This window comes from Callithrix jacchus, chromosome 10 (genome assembly GCF_049354715.1).
Source record: "Callithrix jacchus isolate 240 chromosome 10, calJac240_pri, whole genome shotgun sequence".
Lineage (NCBI taxonomy): Eukaryota > Metazoa > Chordata > Mammalia > Primates > Cebidae > Callithrix > Callithrix jacchus.
In genome coordinates this window covers 96,076,581-96,097,071 of record NC_133511.1, presented here as the reverse complement: position 1 = coordinate 96,097,071, position 20,491 = coordinate 96,076,581, and the positions used below count along the sequence as shown (strand labels likewise).

Below are 20,491 nucleotides of genomic sequence, written 5' to 3'. Positions count from 1 at the left end.
GCCAGAAAGGGTATCCACATTTTGCTCATCCACAGGAATTCGCTTTTATTGCTGCATCATTTTTGTATCTTTTTCTTGAAGTTTTATTCTATTTCTCTTTTCTTTCTAGACGTGTATATGCCTTTGGATAATGACATCCTGGTGTGATTAGGAAACAGGGCAAGTAGGGGAAACCCCCCAACAATGTGCTTATTTCCCCCTCTTTGTTTTTAGACCAAGTAAGCACAACCAAAAGGCACAGAAAAAGAGAAGGAGGGTGCTTATTGATCACTTTGCAGGAGCAAACCAGGAAGACTGAAGGAGTCCTGCTGTTAAGTCTCTGTTGCTGCCACATAAACTAGAGTGTTGTGGCTCAGGCAACCTGAGATTCTGCTGTCAATAGAAAGACCACGTTAGAATTTATAGCACATATTCTGTACTTTCTTTAGGAAACACTTTTGTTCTTTTTTTCTTTTCCATTCAGAAAATAGCTTGCTGCAGCATAGCAACCCTTCTGCTATTTCCTTGAGCTAGTGAGGAAAAAAAAATCAACAACATGGAAGCTCTTTTGCCTGAAAATCATGGGTTATGATTTATGGATATACACTGACACAGAATTCTTAGAAAACGAGCACGAGGCATAGTGTAGGAGTTAAGAGGATGGATTTGGAATCAGATAAACCTGGGGGTGAACCCCAGCTTGGCTGTGTAACCTGGGGCTTGTTATATGATTCATCTAAGCCTCCGTATCCCTGGGCGTCAAATGGAAGTACTGTTACCTTGCTGACAGGGTTAAAATGAGGATTAGAGAGGATATAGGAAAAGTGGCACAGTGCCTAGTGCATAGTAGCTCTAAAAAATGGTGGTTTTCACTCTACAAAGGAGCACTTTAGTATATAGATGTGCTTCTAGCAGTGTCTATCATGTCATGTGAGAAAATAGTATAAAAAATTGAGAAAGCACTGACTCAAATAAACATAATATATATAAACTTTGGAGTCAGACATCTCCACAGAGGCTTCACACTAGCTATGTGACCACTGGAAAGTAGCTTAATCTCTTTGGGTCCCCTTTTTCTTATCTATAGGTTAGAGATAGTACCTTTTTCAGAGAGATATTGTGAAAAGCCAATGGTGTCTCTAAAAATAAACAAACAAGTAAGTAAATAAACATAATGTCTGGCACATAGTAAGTACTGACTATGCATTTGCTCTTATCCTCCTTTCCCACTGAATTCTAATAACAAGAGGAAGACTATGAAGAGTGTACTATTCCTGCCTTCCAACATTAACACTATACATTACATCCACAATTTTTACAGTTTTAAACAACAATTTACTTTGCACATGGTATTAGGGTTCCCCAGAGAAACAGAACCAATAAACCGTGTGTGTCTAGAGAGAGATGTTTATTTTAGGGAATTGGCTCATGGGATTATAGAGACTGGCAAGTCCAAAATCTGCAGTGGTCTGGCAGATTGGAGTTCCAGGGAGAGCCAATGCTGCAGTTCAAGTTCACACGCTGTCATGTGGGAGACCCAGGGGAGAGCTGATGTTGCAGTTGGAGTCTAAAGGCAGTCTGCCACAGAATTCACTCTTGCTCAGGGAGGTCAGTCTTTTGTTCTATTCGGCCCTTCAACTGATTGGATGAGGTCCATCCACACTGAGGGTAATCTACTTCATTCAGAATTTACCAGTTTAAAGATAAACCTCATCCAAAAGAGAAACAGACAAAAACAAAACAAAGAAAAACCTCAGAGAAGCATCTAAAATAATGTTTAACCAAATATCTGGGGACTAAAACCCAGCCAAGTGGACACATAAAATTAACCATCTTTAATTATGAAATGATCTTTAATCATTTTGAAGAGACTCCCCTTTGAAAACAAAAAGGGGCAACTGGCTGATTAAACTGGATTTGAGAAATTAGAAATGGAATTGTTAGTGGAGAAATTACTTTCTCCTATTAGCCTTGGATCCTTGGGGTTAGGGAGGGGACACAGGATGCATGATAGTGATGGGGTATCCTGATTTTTGTAATGCAAGATTTCAGCATTTTGTTCCACCCCATGAAAGTTTCTATCCTCTTTAGACTAAAGGATGAATGTCTCTATCACTAAAGCAGAGTGACCATCATTGACTTTGCTAACATAGTTCATGTTTTTTACTGCCTTTCCAACATGATTGCTATAACAAATAGTAAGAGAGAACTAATGTTATCCGATTCTAGCTTAAAGATAAAAGGGAAGTCTAATTTTCATGTGACATGGCATATTCTTCTAAATATGGGAAGCAGTATGCATGACATTTTCTGGTGTATTTTCTGTAACTGTATACTGCATTTCACATGCACCAATTGCTTTGGGACTGGCTATAAAATAGCTATGTAAGTTGTTTCTAAAGGCTGTATTCTGAAACACCTTTCTAAATGCTCCGCTTAATTTTTTCCCACACTGTAATTCATTGGTGGCCTTTTCTACAATGAATTGTTGGAATTAACCAATAAATCAGCAGGAAAAGACATGCCAATTTCCTTCCCAGTTGATAAATTACAGTGTGGGCTTGGCACAGTATGTTTTATTTTGTGAGTGAGTGTGTTTTTTTTTGTGTGTGTGTGTGTGTGTGTGTATGTATTCTCCCCTTCCCCCAATTTTCTTTTTAAGAAATTCTGAAATCTTGGAGCTTCTATTTTGCTTTCCAATTTTAGTAGACAAGATACATTTATATCACATACTATAAAAATCTGTTAATCAATAGGTGGCGGTTATTGACAATTGGAAAATAATATTATTCCAGGTTTGCTCATATGCATTCACTTTAAAAATGGTTTGCTTTTCATTCTTATACCCAATTTGTTGGGTATAAGAATGAAATTCATCAGAATTTCTCTACCCCTCAGGCCTCAGTTTTCTTAGTAACTAACATTGTTACTGTATTTAAAGGGCAGTGTTTTCTATTAATCCAAAGATCAGTAACTGTAAATAAAACTGTAATCCTCTTTCTTTAACAAAATATTAGTGTAGTAAAGATAATAACATTTTCCTTAGAGTGGGAATGTTTAGTCATCTATTCTCACAAAACATAGGAAATCAACCCTGTGCCCAAATTTCTTACCATTAAGGCCCTCTGACAAATCTACTTATAAAATGACAGTGCTGGTCAGTAATAGTGATAAAGGTAGCTTAGTGTCCCTCTTGGGAAGCCACTATGCCATCCACATGTACAACATGTTTCCTTCAGATTCATCTCTTATTACTGTGTGATGGTATAAACAGAAAGGTCGTTACAGATCATCCAGGCCACCTGTCCTGAAAGCCCACTGCCTACATGGTCTGGCTCACCTCTATGAGGTAACCTCTCTCTTCTTAGACTCTTTAGTGCATAAGGTCAAGTTCTTCATTGATCAAGTAAGAACACAACTATTTTAGATGGTTTTTGGGAGGATTGATCGGAAAGTGACTTACCTAGTGGAGTGCAAAGTAGCCCTTTGGTAGGTGTGCATTCTTGGTTCTGCAAAGAAGTGATAAAAGTCTTATACAGAATGTTTGGAAATATTTAAACTAAAGAAGGAGAAAAAGGAAAAGTAGTTAACAAAACCCAAGACAATCAAGAAAATACAGGACCCAGGACAGACAAGGCCATGGAAGTCAAAGGAAGTTAATGTTCATGAAAATTTTATGACACAGTCTCTGAGAACAAACAGAGTCTAGGACAAGAGACTAAAATGTTCTTTTCTAACAGTGTTTTTAAAACAGTGTGCCCTTGTGCTCTGTCACCATTCAGGACCAGCATGTTAATACCAGGGCCAGCCCTTTTAAATAATTCAGTCTCCTGACAAGGAGTAAAATATAGATGAGAGAGACCTGGCTTAATAGAAAAATCACATTAAAAAAAAAAAGATCTAGGAGTTGAATTGAATGTAAGCTCCAGGTGAGGCACCAGTGTAAGATAGCTGAGAAAATAAAAAAAGAAAAAAATATAAATAAAAATACAGCATGAATTAATAGAGAAAGGACATTATTAGCAAGGGAGATTAAAGTGATATACTAATAGATTAAATCTGAATTGCTCTGGCCCGCACGACAGGTGAAACTCTTTAGGAAGGACTTGAACAACTAGACTGTGACAAAATGGAAGCAACCAAAATAATGAGAATGTCTGAAAAGCATATTAACTGAGGAGAAGTTCCAGAAACAGAAGGGTTCTTTAACTTGTGTATCAACTAAAGTCTTAGCAGGAAACGGAATCCAGCTTAGATGGTTCAAGGGACTTTAATGTAGTGGCTGTTTACAAAGGTGTAGACAAGGTTAAGGGATTCGTGGAGGAAGGACTATTGGACAGGAACCATAGTCACAAAAGGCCATAAACACAACCAGAAATGTAGATACCAGGAAAGAGCAAGAAGGAAATTCCCTACCTTTTTTTCCTTTTGATCTCCAAGTTCCTCTTGGTCTTTCCCCTCGACCAAACTCAAATGGGAATCAGGTGGCAAGATATAGCCCATGTTTCTCTCTCTTGGGTTCAGCTTCGTGGGACCTATACTAGGACATACAAGACAGAGAACGGACCATGGAGAGTGTGCAGGAAGGGGAGCCAATAGAGAAAACTCAGTACAATCTGGAAAACAGCAGACATCAAATATTTGTAGGGCTGAACTACAGAACAATAGCTATTCTTCGACAGTAATCATAGGGGAGCAGTATATTGGTTCAGCATAACGAAGAGCATTCTAATGATACAACCTGCCTGGCAAGGAAAGGCCTGCCACCTAAATTAGTGAGCACCCTATTTTTGTGAAGTCGATGAGTAGTTGGATAGTTATCTGACAGGGAGATTGTAGATGGAATTTTTGCTTTGGGTTCTTTAAGTCCAGATACTATTATTCATGGGCCTTTATTATTTCCATCTTTCTCCCAAGATCAACCCAGTGTTCCTTTAAATATTGTAATTCCTGGTACCTGTTATTTTCTAAGAGTATAGCCATCTAAGCCTTTTAAATGTTGAACATTGGCTTAAACATTGTAGATTATAGCACATTCTGTTACCCAAAGGTGAATTATTCTCTTTCTGGATTATCTAGGACATGTGGCTGCCTTCCTCCATTGCTTTGCATATTTAATAGGCTGTTTTTTTAAAATCACTGTCACCCTACCAAGAAAGCTACAATAATTGCTTCCCTTGTTTCATGTCTGACAGATAAGCAAACTTGCCTCTGGTTTCTGTCTCAGAAATGCTTTCAGCGAGTACAAATGTTAGAAGGAAACAGCCAATGTGTCCATGTGGTTTTACAGCAGAGGTACAGGAATTAGGAAAAGGCATGGTCTCCCATCCTGGATCTGCCACTAATTAGCTTTCTTAAATTATTCAAATAACTTTAATTCTCCAGAACTCAAATTTATCATCTGTATAGTGAGGTGATTGAATTTGCTCATCCTGGAGGAAAAAGGTTAAAGTCTAGGGTTCTAGTTCTATTTTAGAATCCCATACTTTATGAGAAGTTGGGTTTCCAATTCCCCAATTTTCTCACATTTGCTCCCTCTTGATTCAGGGTTTGCTAAAACAAGACAATAAAACATTACTTCGTTTACAGTCCTTGTATTAACCTTGCTAATCTAAACCTTCAGCTAACAGGGTGGATAATAGAAATTCTCTTTGTATCTCCATAAACTCAATCTATTATTGAAAACTATTACTGATAATTTGTTTTTAATTTGCAGTCATTTGCCTTCTGAAGACAAAGGAATCTGTCAAAGCAACATATTGCTACAAGACCAAAAATGTTTTTCTTACCCTACCTTCCACCCAAAAAGGGCGCAAATAACCTATAAAATAAAACCTAGTTTTTGGATCAGTACTATGGCTATATCTTCTCCCCTGAAAACGTCACCAAACATGTGTTCAGATTTCCACAAAGCATAGTAACTTCTTTTGTTGAACTAAAGGTCACCTGTTTCACAAGCCATTGTTTGTCTTTGGCACCCAAGAGAAGAATGAGGATGAAGCAATAAAAAGAGCCTTCAATAAGCTGTGGAGGGAGTAATTTTCAATGGAGATTAGGAAGCATGAAAGGGTGGTCGTTATGTATTGAGACCAGAGTTAGTTCCAGAAGTTCAAGCTAAGGAGCACATGTTTTCTCTTGACCTTCCCTCCAATACTGGGGATTCCACCCCAGCGTAGCATTCTTCCTGGGACATTAATTTAGTCCTCTTTTTAATCCAGCTCTATTAAACACCCCCTGATGGCTATCAGTGAGTTAATCTAATAAATCACACCTGTGTGCTTAATTAATATTTATAAAATTCCTCAGGATCTTAGAACAAAAGGAGATAAATGCTCAATTGGAAAGTGTAACTATTATTATTGTGTGTGTGTGTGTGTGTGTGTGTGTGTGTTTCTTTTTTCATCGAACCTAGTCCTCAGCTATATGGTATTGACGGTCCTGAAACTCTGAGATTCATTAATTTCAGCTGACTCTTAGGAGGACTTTGCGAGACTTCACAAATGATCCTGGGAACACCTCATTTCAATTTCTGTAGAGTACATTATCTTTACTCATTAAAAAATTATCACAGTGATGGATTCTGCTTAATTTAAATTGACTTCTTTGTGGGGGGAAAAAAGGCAATTAAAGTTGAGAAAATTTAAAAGGATTCCTAGGTGGGGGAAAGTATTTCAGTAGGAAAATAAAATGGCAACTTGACACTCACACAACGTGATTCTTGTTTTCTCTGATTAGAGAAAACACATTCTCTCTGAAGCTACTCTCTGAAGGCTTTTAGGCCAAATTGGTGAACTTGTGCTGTATGGAAACGGTTTTGTACTGTTTAAAAATAACCAAAACAGATACCTCTCAATGTAGGAGATTAATGATAATGTCTCAAACTGATAAGCAAAAATAAGATCTATTTTTTAGAGAGATGGAATATCTTTAACATAAGAAATGGGGTGACCAATGAATAATACACGTTTGTCTGAGACTGTCTTGGTTTTTATCACTAACAGTCCCGCATCTCAGGAAACCCTCAGTTCTGGGGAAACAAGAACTGCTGGTCACCTTTGAAATATATATGAAGTTTAAAAGTAGTTTTTCAAATATTTTTGGAAGATAGAAATCTTAGCATGGCTTATTTGATTTAGGCTAGGTTTGACAGATGAAATGCAGGATACTTAGTTAAATGTGAATTTCGGATAAAGAATCATTATTTAGTATAAGAACATTGCAAACGTTGTCCCAACTATTGCATGGGACATGTTCATATTTAGAAGTGTTTATTGTTTACCTGTAATTCAAATTTAACTGACCATCTTGTATTTTTATTTGCTAAATCTGACGACCCTAATTTAGGTTCTCAAAAGAACCTAACGGTAAGGAAAAGGACTACAGCTTTTCTAAGCTTTTCAGTACTCTGAGTTTTAAATCAACTAAATGTATGGCTTTGATTTAAAATTTAAAACTTAAATGTAATGCAGTTTTAGCAGAGAAGAGGAAGGTGGCTGTATATGGCTGAGAAAATAACATTGGAACAGAAATAATAAGTGGTGAATGAGGGACAGCAGAAAAAGACAGTAGGTTGAACATTATTTTGTCAAGCTGATTCAGATAACAGAGAGATTACCAGCTTCCAGAGGGTCTGTTTTTTCTGCCTTCCTCCTTTACTTCTTCTTTCTTCCTTATTCTTCTTACATTGCATTGACTTCATTTCTAGTCATTGATTATTTTCACCTTTAATAAATGAGATTTTGAGTTCTTCCTGTCTATTCAGTTTTTTTTTTTCCACTTAAGCCAGATTTTAACTTGACACTTTCAAATGATTTTTGGAAAACAGAAATTTGGCATTGCTTATTTGATTGGACTAGGTGCCAGGTAAAATACCAATACCCATTAAATTTGAATTTCAGATAAAGGTAATTATTTAGTATAAATATATTGCAAACATTGTCCCAACTATCGCAGGGGACATGTTTATGCTTTTAAAGTATTTATTACTTACCTGAAATTCAAATTTATCTGGGCATCCTGTTATTTTTATTTGCTAAATCTTATAACCCTGTTTTAAGTGTCCCTCTCCTTCTCATTACCCCAAATTATATAGAGAGTGGGGGAAATAATCAAGGACTGGAATCTAGAAGTGTTGGATTTGTTATTTAACTTCCCTGAGCCTTGATTTTCACATTTGCAAAATGAGGGTGTAGATACAGATGTTCTCTCTATTCGTCTCCAACTCTAAAATGAATACATTAAACATATTCATTTTTAATGTTCTTGACATAGCCACAGACACGTCATGAGCCACAGTTGAGAGATGCTGATCTGATCTGTCTCTTTTAAGAGAGTGGTAGTGGAGAGGTTGGGCAATTTCCACTCTGAGTCCTGTCTGTGCCCAGATTCTCTGAGGTAACGGAGAGATTCCTGAGAGGCTAAGAGTGCAAATCACATTTTATGGCTGTTTTGGAATTTGGCAGCCAAGAGAATCTGAACTAGACTTAGAAGTCACGAGTATTTCCCATAGTGTCTGCATGTGGAGGAAAGACAAACTGAGGATTACACGAAGCATCAGCCACAAGATATGCTGGATATGTCATGTTTACTTCCAGAAACATGCGCCTAGCTTCCATGGCCCAACAGAGATGACTCACCTCATGTGACTGGCTTTGGAGATTTCGTATTTTGATACACTGAGCAATTTCCATGCATGAGTCGAATAACACTGCTTCAAATTTATATCTGGGAGGCAGTGCAATGCAGTGGAAAGTTCACAAGCTTTGAAGTCAGTCGGGCTGGAGTGCCAATCCTAATTCCACCCATACTACTATGTGACCTTCAACAAGTCACTTTATCATTTCGTGTAACACATGGAATGGCTCAGGTTTAATGAGTGCTTACCATGTTTCACGGCTACATGCTTTTTTGGCTCACTTCAAAAACCCTTGCAATGTCTCGAAAAGATAGGTAACATTATACACTGCAATTATGATATAATTTTCTCATATAATTTTATATTTTCAGTTATGAATGAGGAAACTCAAGAGAGGTATAAAATCTGGCCAAGGTCACATGGAATGGAGGAGTGAAGCCAGGACTTGAAATCATGTCTATATCTGTCCAAAACTCAAGTTCTTTCCATTGCACTTGTCATCTCACACCTATAAATTTTCCTTTTCCTATGAGGCTTTTCTATCTCTACATATTCTTCTTTTCTGGTGTTGTAAGTACTCAAGGATGTTGCATAGATAAAGCAGACAGCACAGTCCTGGCACATACTGGTTCTCATTAAATTGTTATTTTTATACTCTCTTCATTTGACAATGATTAGCAATTACAGTTAACACTAACTGGAAGAAATACGATGTATGTTTCAGGATATTTGCTTTTTTTCCCCAAGTCAAATGGTCTGGCCACATGAAACCACTCCAACTTAGGGAACAAGAATCTCAAGGGTTGAGAAAACTTCTCAACATACCTAAAATCGTAAAATGTTGTTATTTTAGATTAGGTGTAGACAGACCATGGCCTCTGAGCCGAACCTGACCAGCCACCTGTTTTTGGAAATAAACATTCCTTGGAGAACAGCCATGCGTGTTTGTTCATGTGGGGCCTGTGGTTGCTTTCAGGCTACAACAATGGAGTTGAGTGGTTGCAACACGACCCAAGAAGCTTAAACTATTTACTGTATGGCCCAGTGGAGAAAAATTTTTCCAACTCTTGTTGTAGATCATATCAATTCAGCAACTGTAATAATTGGAAACTTAGAAAGAAACTGGGCTTCAGCATCAGTTGGAGAGGGAATATTAGTTTTTTGATGCCCTGAGAATCCACATGTAGGGTAAGCATGACTGTGGACTGAGCCAGTACATCCCTATGTGTCTAATTTCCAAAGGTATGTAAATGCTATTTTGATAGGTAAAATTAAAAATTACTTTAAGTCTTTATTAAACTCGTAGGCACTTTGGGTCATTCAACCAATAAATAATAATTTCTGCCATGTAAGGGTCTCTAGAACTATTATGATTCTTTTTTACAAAGAAGACCTAAAGATAAAATGCATTTTAGCCATCCTAAGAAGTAAACCCAGCAAATTTTAAAACAGTGCTTGAATAGTGTCTCTTGTATTCCAACAATGACTGACGGTGCCAGTAAGAAATAATTCTTAGCTGTTTGCTTTTAAAGAAAGGCATAACAAGTACTTAAGATCTACAGGCTGCCTCCTTTGCAATTGAATACATTTTTAGAGATGTTCCAAAGTTGATGAAATGTAGTTGCTGTTTTGCTATTTGTCTTGCTTTTTAATTATGTTGGATTCAGTCATTTTGATAATTCAGATTGATCTTCACCCCTTAAGCAGTAATGAATAGTTCATATCTCTTGTAGATTGTTATGTGTTTTATTTTTGCTCTTGTTCATTTTATTTGCTTTTGCATAAGTTCAGAGTTTTTTGCTGTAAGTGACAGGAAAACCAACTCAAAATGGATTAAGGTAAAAAGAGGAATTAATTGGCTCATGAAACTTAAAAGACCACAGGTACAGCTGCCTTCAGGTGTGGCTTGATTCAGGGCTCAAACAGTGACAGTAGCATCTGGCTCTTGGCTTTGCTTCCTGTGGGTTGGTTCCATTTCAAGCTCTGTGAATTTTCACCATGTCCCTTAGAGCTTTAAGGTGGCTGCAGATGCAGGCTTCACACTCACACTCTGCCAATTACAATGATAGAGAAAGAAACCTTCCTTTCTCCAAAAACACCAGCTAACCTCTCTTCATGCTGACTCGAATCCCCAAACCAATCCAAGAGAGGAAACAGACTGGCTGGTTTAAGGCAATCCAGATGTATCTTTAGAGCAGGACTTGTGTCAACCCCATCCAAGCCATGTTGGCTGAAAGTGGTGGAGAGGGAATTACTCAAAGGAATCAGAGTACTGTTGCTGAATGCAAAGGGGATGGGGCAGGGAGGAGAGGGGTTACTTGTATAAGGAGGAGGTGAGCAATCTATTTCTTTACAACTCTGAAGCAGCTTTTGTGCTCCTGGAATTGGTTTAAGTTTTGACTTACACTGAGGAAGTAGAACTTTGTAGTCAAAGGTATGCATTTGGGAATCAGACTCCTAAAGTTCAAATTCCATCTCTCCTTGTTTATTAGCTGTATGATCTTGGGCAATTTAACCTCTCTGTGCTTAGTTTCCTTCTCTATAAAAGGAAGATAAAAATACCTCCTTTTCAGTGATGTCATCAGGACTAAATGAGTTAATATTCATAAAATATTTGAACAGTGGCCTATAGTAAACACTGGATATGTGTTTTACTATTGCTATCATATTTGGGTTGGAAGTTGAAAGAGAAATCAAATATGGACAGTTGATTTGGTGTTTTTTGTTAGGCTATCTACAACTAATTCATTTTCTATTGGAATAAATGATATAATAGGGCTGCCTCCTCTTAGCATTGGTTCCTTTCATATAAAACAGGGTAGATTAGGTTGTGGTGCAATAACAAGCAATACCCAAATCCTCAATGTCTTCAAACAACAAAGGTTATTTCACAACAATACTACATGTCTGCCACAGGTCATCTAGGAGCTTTGCTCTACATTGTAGTTATTCTCACTTTGGAGCCCCAGATGACAGAGCAGTCATAGTCTGGAGTGCTGTTGATCTCCACGGCAGAGGGAAAGATATGTAGCAGAGAAATAGAGTCTTAATGCTTCTTCTCTTAAGTAGCACACATCACTTCTGATTTACATTCCATTGAAAAATAGGAGGTCACATGGCCATAAGTAAGTGGGACAGTGCAGTCTTTTCATGTGCCAGAAAAAAAGCAAATATCTATGAACGGTCCTAATGTCCACCACACAATGCACTGATATGAATACTTATAAGTGCCATGTCCTCAGGGGATGTATAAACTTCGGAGGAAATTTAAGTCTTCTGGCTCTTGTGGTATCTAGCCCTCTGAACAATATTGAATTTAATCAATATTGTTCAACATTAACCAATTATATTCTAAATCAATGGACCATTCAGATTCTTTTCTTGTCTAGAAAAGGGAATAAGAGAATAGGAATTCAGGTAAAACAAAACTGTGCTCAAAAGCATACTAGTTCTCTAATCTTTATTTCTTTATCTTTAAAATTAGAATATACTAATACCTACATACAAAGGTTCCATGAGAATTAAATGGAATAATATGTATGAAGTTCTTAGCTCAGTTTCTGGTGCACAGTAAATGCTCAACATGTGATCGTTAGCCCAGACTTTGGGAAATATATCAGTTTTAGACTGTTTTCCTTCTTTGTTTCCTATTATTAAGCATGGAAACAAAGATCATGGATATTTGTACAGCCAATCATCCACTGCCCATGAAGTAGCCCTTGTGAATGAGGATGGAGAAGTTTTATCCTTCTAGCTGTCTGGCTGGCAGGTGAAGGTAGGCTAGAGGGACTATTTTTGAGGAGGCAAGAGGACTTACCACAGCTGAGGATGTAGGCTAGGTGCCAGAGTCAGCTTCATAGTTGTGTGACCCTGCAGTCATATGGGGCTCCATAATTGGTTCATAAACAAGAAACTCCACATTTTTATTTTGCATAAAACCCCACAAATTATGTAACCAAGACTGTTGGTGCAAATAATTCCACAGAACCTCCAGTTTCTCCTACTCTTGCCCTGACCCACCCTTCCCATTACTGGGTATATATCCAAAAGACTATAAATCATTCTACTATAAGGACACATGTACACGAATGTTCATTGCAGCACTGTTTACAATAGCAAAGACCTGGAATCAACCAAAATGCCCATTGATAATAGACTGGATTGGAAAAATGTGGCACATATACACCATGGAATATTATGCAGCAATCAGAAATGATGAGTTTGTGTCGTTTGTAGGGACATGGATGAATCTGGAGAACGTCATCCTCAGCAAACTGACACAAGAACAGAAAATGAAACGCCGCATATTCTCACTCATAGGTGGGTGATGAAAAATGAGAACACATGGACACAGAAAGGGGAGTACTAAACATTGGGGTCTATTGGGGGGAAAAGGGGAGGGCCAGAGGGAGGGGGAGGTGGGGAGGGATAGCCTGGGGAGAAATGCCAGATGTGGGTGAAGGGGAGAAGGAAAGAAAAGCACACTGCCATGTGTGTTCCTAAGCAACTGTCTTGCATGCTCTGCTCATGTACCCCAAAGCCTAAAATCCAATAAAAAATTAAAAAAAAAAAGAAGTAGTAGTGATGACAGCAGAGGTGGAATCCACAGCCTCAAGCAACACCTAAAAGTAGAGAAGAACCAGTACTCACTTGTCCATAGTGAGAACTGGGTCCTTTCAGGGATCTTGGGGTCATTTCAAGTGAGAGTGCTGATTTCAGGCACACTGCATTGCTACTGAAGCTGTTCCAGCGTGGCAGGAAGGGAGAAGGGTAGACCTATATGTTACATAGTATAAGGCCATCGGGCAGGAAACAATGAGTTTTGGCTCTAAGTTGCTCATCTAAGAGTGAAACTGAGAGATGCCTGCCTTCATTCCACCTAGGAAAACTATTACAGGGCTCCATAAAAGCAGCAAGAATCAGGGCCAATACGCTTTCAGTTTAGACACGTCAGAAGGTGCCACCTGAGGGTGGGGGGTGAGAACCAAAGAGCCCAGGAAACCTACAGAATGATTGAGGTCAGCACACTTGCAGCTCTAGGGTCTTGCTCCCTCATGTGGGACATTTGGCAAACCACTGGAACATTCTTGGGGTTCTAGAACTTGTCACAGACTGGGGACCTCAGAGACAAAAGACATTCTTGAGGTTTTTATCCCTATGAAATGGGAGAAACGTTTTAAAGTGTGCAGAAAAGAACACAAAACAGAACCGTGTACCCATTATCAGATTTGACACGTTTTGACATATTTGCTTTAGTCTTTTTTTTTTTAAGACAAGTATTTCTAAACAGTAGAGCCTTCTTGTAACCTTCATCTATCTCCTTTCCTTCCTTCTTTTCCTAGATGAAGTGGTGGTATGGCTTCTATGTTTATCGCAAAGTCAGGTGCTAATAAATAGTAGTAGTTTCAAGGTTTTCAAATTTATATCAATGGCATTATACAGTATATATCCTTTGGCTACTCAGTATTTTAACATATGTTTGACATATATCAGTGTGATAGGTAAAGATCTAGTGCATTCATTTTAACATTTTAATTGATTGATAGCATGTCACCAAATTAATGAATCTACTATAATTTATCTATCTTTATATACCATATATGTACATATAACATGTAATTATATATTAGTGTATTTATCAGAGATAATGGTATCCTCCTTTTGTTTCTTACTTTAAAGATAATATTTCTAAAGTTTCAGCACTAAGTATGGTTTGCTGGAAGTTTTTCACATATACTCTTTATTGTGTTGAAGGAATTTCCTGAAATTCCTAGTTTATTAGTAGTTATTGTTTTAGTAAATGCTTTTTCTTTCATCTAACGAGATGATCGTATCAATTTTCTCTTTTAATGTGTTAACATAATTAATTTCCTTGCATGGTTTTTAAGCAGATACCACATGTTGACTATGAAACATTCTTCCCCATTTCTCTTATTAACAGAATCTTGATTTTATTCAGGGCAGCAATGGTGGAAGCTAATTATGATTATATTTTTGCTGCTTTTACAAACTCTCTTTCAGCTACAGGTGGCATTCTGGCCAGTCTGGCTGATGATCTGTTAAGTGGAATTCTGCCAGTAAGACTCCAGGAAAAATAAAAGAGAAAAACATGGCAGATGGAACCTTTTATCCCTACTCCTTTTCCTTTTTCTAACCTTTATCTAATGTCAGAGCTGCCAGCAGCCCCTGTATAACCATGGGTAAAAGACTAAAGGATCATCACGCCTGATATTGGTGAGCCACTGAACTAATATCAGCAATTGACTACCTCCAGATTTCTTATGTGAGTAAAATAAATGCCTCCTTGTTCAAGCCGTTTTAAACAAGTTTCCTATTATTTGAATTTGAAGATCTTCCTAACTTTTTAACATTGCCATGTTTTTATACTGTTGAAATCGATACCACTTGGTCACCATGTATTTTAAATACAATGTTGTTTTTACTCTGCTAATATATTATTCAAGTTTTTTGCACGTGTATTCATTGGTGAGTGAGGTCCATAATCTTCTCATTAAACGCTTTTTTGTCGAGTTTTGATAGACTCATAACAGTGGATGGGCAGCTTTTCCTCTCAGTCTAATTTCTGGAATAATTCATATAAAGCATATGTGTCAATGTTAAAGGCACCTATCTGGGTCTGATACTTCCTTTTGGTAAACAAAATTCTCATTACTTGTTTAGGTTCTTCAATTATTAGATGTACATTACAATAATCTGTTCCTTCTTAATTTAATTTTGGTAACTCATGGATTTTTTTTAAGTAAATTATCCGCTTTATGTAAGATTGCAGTAGTGCTGGAACACAGTTGCTCGTATTTTCTTACGGTCTTACAATCTTCAGTGCATCTAAAGTTATCCTCTTTTTTTCATTCCTAATATTGTTTGTCTATGTACTGTTTCTTTTTCCCATGATCAGTCTTGTCAGTTTGTGTATTGCACTAGTCTTTACAAAGACCCAGCTTTTAACTTTCATTTCTTATCTTCTTTTTTTCTGTTTTCTATGTTACTGTTTCCTGCACTTACTGTTTCTTTCCATTTACTTCAAGTATGCAATACTGTTTTCATCTACCTCCTTGAACTGATTGCATTACTCGTTTTCAATCTTTCCTGTTTTAAAATTTATGCATTTAAGACTGCAACCTTTCCTTTAAGTCTTTTCCTAGCTGCATTCTGACAGTTTAGATATGTAGTGATTTCACTGTCATTCAGTTCCAGGCATTTCACAGATTTCTTGAAGATTTCTACATTAACCCATGGGTTATTCACAAGAAGAACTTTGTGTTTCCAACTATTTGGGATTCTTCCTTCTTTTTATAGTTGATTGCTGATGTTTTTGCATCAGACAATGTGGACTACAGGATAATGATTCTTCAGTATCTGTTGAGATTTCTTTTCCAAGGATACTGGTCAATTTTTGTATATGCAAGTGGTCTCAAGAAGAAGACATACTCTCTGTTGAGTACAGGATTATATATGTCAATTAGATCAAAGTTGTTGATTATGTGGTTCACATTTTCTATATGCCTACTTGATTTTTTTTCACTCCACTTACCAATTTCTAGAGGGTATAATTCAAACATCTTTATTATGGTAGTGTATTTGTCCAATTCTTTCTTTATGTATTTTGAAACTGTATTTTTAGAGCACTCAGAAACGGGATGGTTCTATCTCTGTTGTTAACAAGAATTTAATGATCAAAAAAACGATCACCTTCATTTTCTTCCTGAAAGTCTATTTTATCCAATGATAACATCGTAGTACCAGATGCTTTATTTTAAATATGTTTTTAAAAGTGTATGCTGTAAAAATCCATACATTTTACTAAAAGACAGTGTGTACATAACAAGTTTCCTCCCTACTCCTGTCCCCATTCCTGGGTCTCCCTTCTCAGAAGTAATCTGTCATGTTTGTGTGTATCCTTTTGCAAATATTCTATAAGTTTAATTTCAATGAAAATATAATTATGTTGGAGTTTTTGTGAATTTATCCGTTCACTTTTCAGAAGTGCTAATTCGTTTGTTTGTTGCATTTACTGGCTCTATGAAACTTTTGTATTTAAATTTAATATGAAAGTCTTAAATTTAAATTAAAATTTTTAATTTTTAAATTTTTCCAAATTAAAAAACCTTTATTGTGAGCTCTTCTTTTTATGGGAATCTTGTTGCTTGGTTTTGTAAGGATAAATCTGTGAGTACTGTGTTGTAAAAGTGTCTTTAAAGAACTCTTGCAAATGACAAGATACATGTGACTGCCATGGTCTCAGGAAAGCTCTCTTAGAAATATTTTCCTTCAGTTGGCCTATGCATCACACAGGCTTTTTCTACTAGAATGTTGTTGTTCTCAGCTTCTAACCCTCTACCTGCCATGTTGGTCTTGCCAAAAAGCAGGGTCTTATATCCTACTTAAATGATAACTAAACTGGGCATAGAGCTCATAGCTATTATCCTTTAGCACTTTGAATATCTTATTCCACTGTCCTCTATGGAATTTATCCTTCAAAAATTGTTTTTCAAAACACTATTATCCTAACTTCCCTATTTGTGTTTTTGTTTGTTTGTTTATTTGTTTGTTTTTGACAGGGTCTTCCTCTGTCACCCAGGCTGCAGTGCAGTGGCACAATCTTGGCTCATTGCCACCTTGACTTCCTGGGCTCAAGCAATCTTCCCACCTCAGCCTTCTGAGTAGCTGGGACTACAGGTGCATACCACCACGCCCAGCTAACTTTTTGTATTTTTGTTAGAGTCAAAGTTTTGCCACATTGGCCAGGCTGGTCTTGAACTTCTGAGCTCAGGTGATTTGCCCTTCTTGGCCTCCCAAACTGCTGGGATTACAGGCTCCTATGTTATCTTCTCTGAATCTCAGAGTCTTTCAGTATCCTCCAAATGCTAAGATCTTTCAGTCTATGATTGATAAAACTATATTTTTAACAGATGTACAAAATTAGTTGGGAAGCAATAATATTATCATTTTTAAAGCCAGTTTAGAGAGTCCACTTTCAGCACCTAGGGACTGTATCTCATATTTTTTTTTAAGTAGCAGTGGTGCCAACATCTTGGTCTTTTTAGAAGTTTTTCAAGTTGCAGTCAGGAAAAGCTCTTATCAACAAGATAGGTGGTTAAATTTTGTTCAAAGATGACTGCAAAGTAATGAAACATTATTTTGTGAGCTCCATAAATAGCGTCAAAGGACATGACTTAAAGACGACTTCAAAAATTGTTCTAAACAATGGCATAGCTATCAGAAAAAGTTTATAAACTCTCCCTTGGTGAGCTAGTTGTTTGTTAGACACGCATTGTTTCATAGTAACAGGGTTTGGTAACATTAGTTTTGGAGTCAGACAGAACAGTCAGTTTAAACTCCAACTTCATCATATGTATGCCCTTGAGCAGATCATGAAACTTATTGATATTAGTTTCTCATTTAGTAAAATGAGAATAATTATACTTAGATTTGTGCCTGAAAACTGCTTTAAAGAATTATGATAAATATAAGTGGAATCCCTATAAATTTTTAAAAAATAAATTTTATGTATTCTGAATGCTAATAATTACTTATCCCAAGAGATACACCAAAACTCATAATAATGGACATAATTTCTTCAATAGTTAATATTGATTAGCATTATACAACTAACAAGTTATTACCTCCATTAATTGTTTACAAATTTGGCCAGGTTTTTTTTTAGTTAAGTTCTTTCATAGCCATTGTACATCATATTCATAAGATTACATTCATACAGGCACACACGTAGCAATGTTTAATTCATTCACATTTAATGCAAAAAAACAAACAAAGGCATAACTTTACCAAAGAAAATCATGAACCAAATGATGTTTACAGATTTATGGAATTGCCTGGGATAGTAAACCAGAGCTCTCTGGAAGGGGAACTTCACATGATCCAACTTTGGAAGAGTATAGATGTGACGGTAGCTCCCCTTTCATCCCTCAGAACTTTGTGGGCTACACAGCATTCAGGTCAGTCTTTGTTAATGCAAATAACATACATACTTCACATACTAGAGCAATGATATTAAATGAAATGGATCCAGAAGTTGAGATATTATTATACAATCCAAATGGGCTTATCTCTGGGTACACCCGTAATGAGATAAATACTATATTTAACCACCATATTTAGCACATGCCTAACACACAGAAGGTGTTCAATAAATAACAATTGGTGTTATCATATTGCCTGGTTTTGCTAACACATCTTTCCTATTATTTTGAAGTTTTTATACTTGATTCTATAAAAGATAAACCACCTCAGTTTTTGTACCTTGTCACCTACAATGAAATTCATGTTTAAATAGTTCTTATTCTGTTTTCCCAATGAATTTTTAATTTTATTTCTATCTTCTTCCACATGTTTCCATCCCCATCACCCCATGAAAAAAAAATCTGTTTGGAAAGATTTGTAATTGGCTTGTGGCTTCAGCAGGAGTCAGTATGTCATTAAGCGCTTACATTTCCAAAAGAGGATAAATCAGTAAGAAGTTAAAAGACAATCGTTTGTGAAATGAAAGTTTACTGGTTAAGGAATTTTCTTTGATGGCTTGAGTTTTTCTCTAGAGAAAAAGTAGTCAAAACTCATTATATTTACCACAGATTTATAGCTGTTGCCATATTCAAATTTTCTCTCCAAGTTTTCTTTAACATGATTTTCTCTTCTTTAAGTGACCTTTGTCCCAAAACTCAGAGCCAGCATATAATGAGCATGAGACCCTGTTGTCAGTGGAAACTATGACAAAGCAGCATCAGAGATTTTAATGAGAAGAGAAAATACCAGGAGAAAAAAATAAGGGTAGAGTCCAATGTTCATTTAGATCAAATTAAGTAAAAATATTTACCTTAGGAGCAGTGCAGGATCAAATCTTCATCTCCATGGTACAAGAGCTACCCTTTAAACATGCCTGAGTCAAATCACATGGAAATGAGAACAATAGCTCTTTTTATTCTTCTGCCTCTCAAATCTACCAAACAGAATAATGAATAAGCCACCAAGTGCCACCAACAGTGCATGCTCCGTGATTTTCACATACAGGCACCATTCTTCTTAAAGGGAGCAAATGCAGGCAGTTTCACTGGTAAATCACATATTGATAATTTTGGCTTTGCATGCTGGGTTTTAACATATGGGTGCTGCCACCAGACACATGCTCTCAGCCATAGAGCAGCCACAGGTGTCACAAGGTGAACTAAAAGCATATGAGCGTCACTAAGAAAACATGCATGCGTCTTTGCTTTTTTATGGAACTCATCTGTAAAACTTCACTTTCAATCTTCCCCTTTGCTCAGTGGTGAGCACACAGGCACTAGAATGTTTCTAAAACAATCTTCAGAATATAACTTTCCCCAGGGACATGGGGCCCAGGATATTAACCAGAGATTTAAATTAAATTTAATTGATGATAGCTGTGAATAGGAAAAAAATCCAGATTTCCCTAACAAGAACAAATAATATTTCTGTTCAAAAAAACCCCAACTTTTTAAAAAGAACCATTTGTTACTATAGCTTATACATAGCCTGATCATATGTATGGAAAACTTTTTTAAAAGTTGATATTTAGTTTAAAATAAGGGAACAATACATATTCTGTTATGGTATTGGCTGGGATGACTTATATTAAAATTATGTTTAAAAATGATGTTTTTAGAGCTGCTAGTAATTTCTAAAAGGTCACAGATGTGTGTGTGTGTGTGTGTGTGTGTGTGTGTGTGTGTGTGTATACACAAAGATAAAATTTACCTATTTTAGGGAATTAGTTCATCAAAAAGGAAACTGTATACATACAGTTATTTTTAAGACACAATCACTGTCTCAATAGAATTACCTGGTGATTAACAGAAAAATATTTGAGAGGGCAGATAAGGC

General features: G+C 36.7%; 1 long non-coding RNA gene across 3 annotated transcripts in view; it reads right to left on the bottom strand.

The window, feature by feature from the left end:
• Positions 1–19,543, bottom strand: part of LOC108593833 (uncharacterized) — a 172,784-nt gene extending 153,241 nt beyond the window's left edge. For 2 of the 3 annotated variants that reach the window (XR_004730891.3, XR_013523366.1), the window contains exons 1-3: positions 19,467–19,543; positions 4,396–4,519; positions 3,443–3,488 (exon numbers count right to left, since the gene is read on the bottom strand). This is a non-coding gene — a long non-coding RNA (uncharacterized LOC108593833). The remainder of the gene's footprint in view (positions 1–3,442; positions 3,489–4,395; positions 4,520–19,466) is intronic. The other variant, XR_004730890.3, reaches the window with a different exon arrangement.
• Between the last annotated feature and the right edge of the window lie 948 nt (positions 19,544–20,491).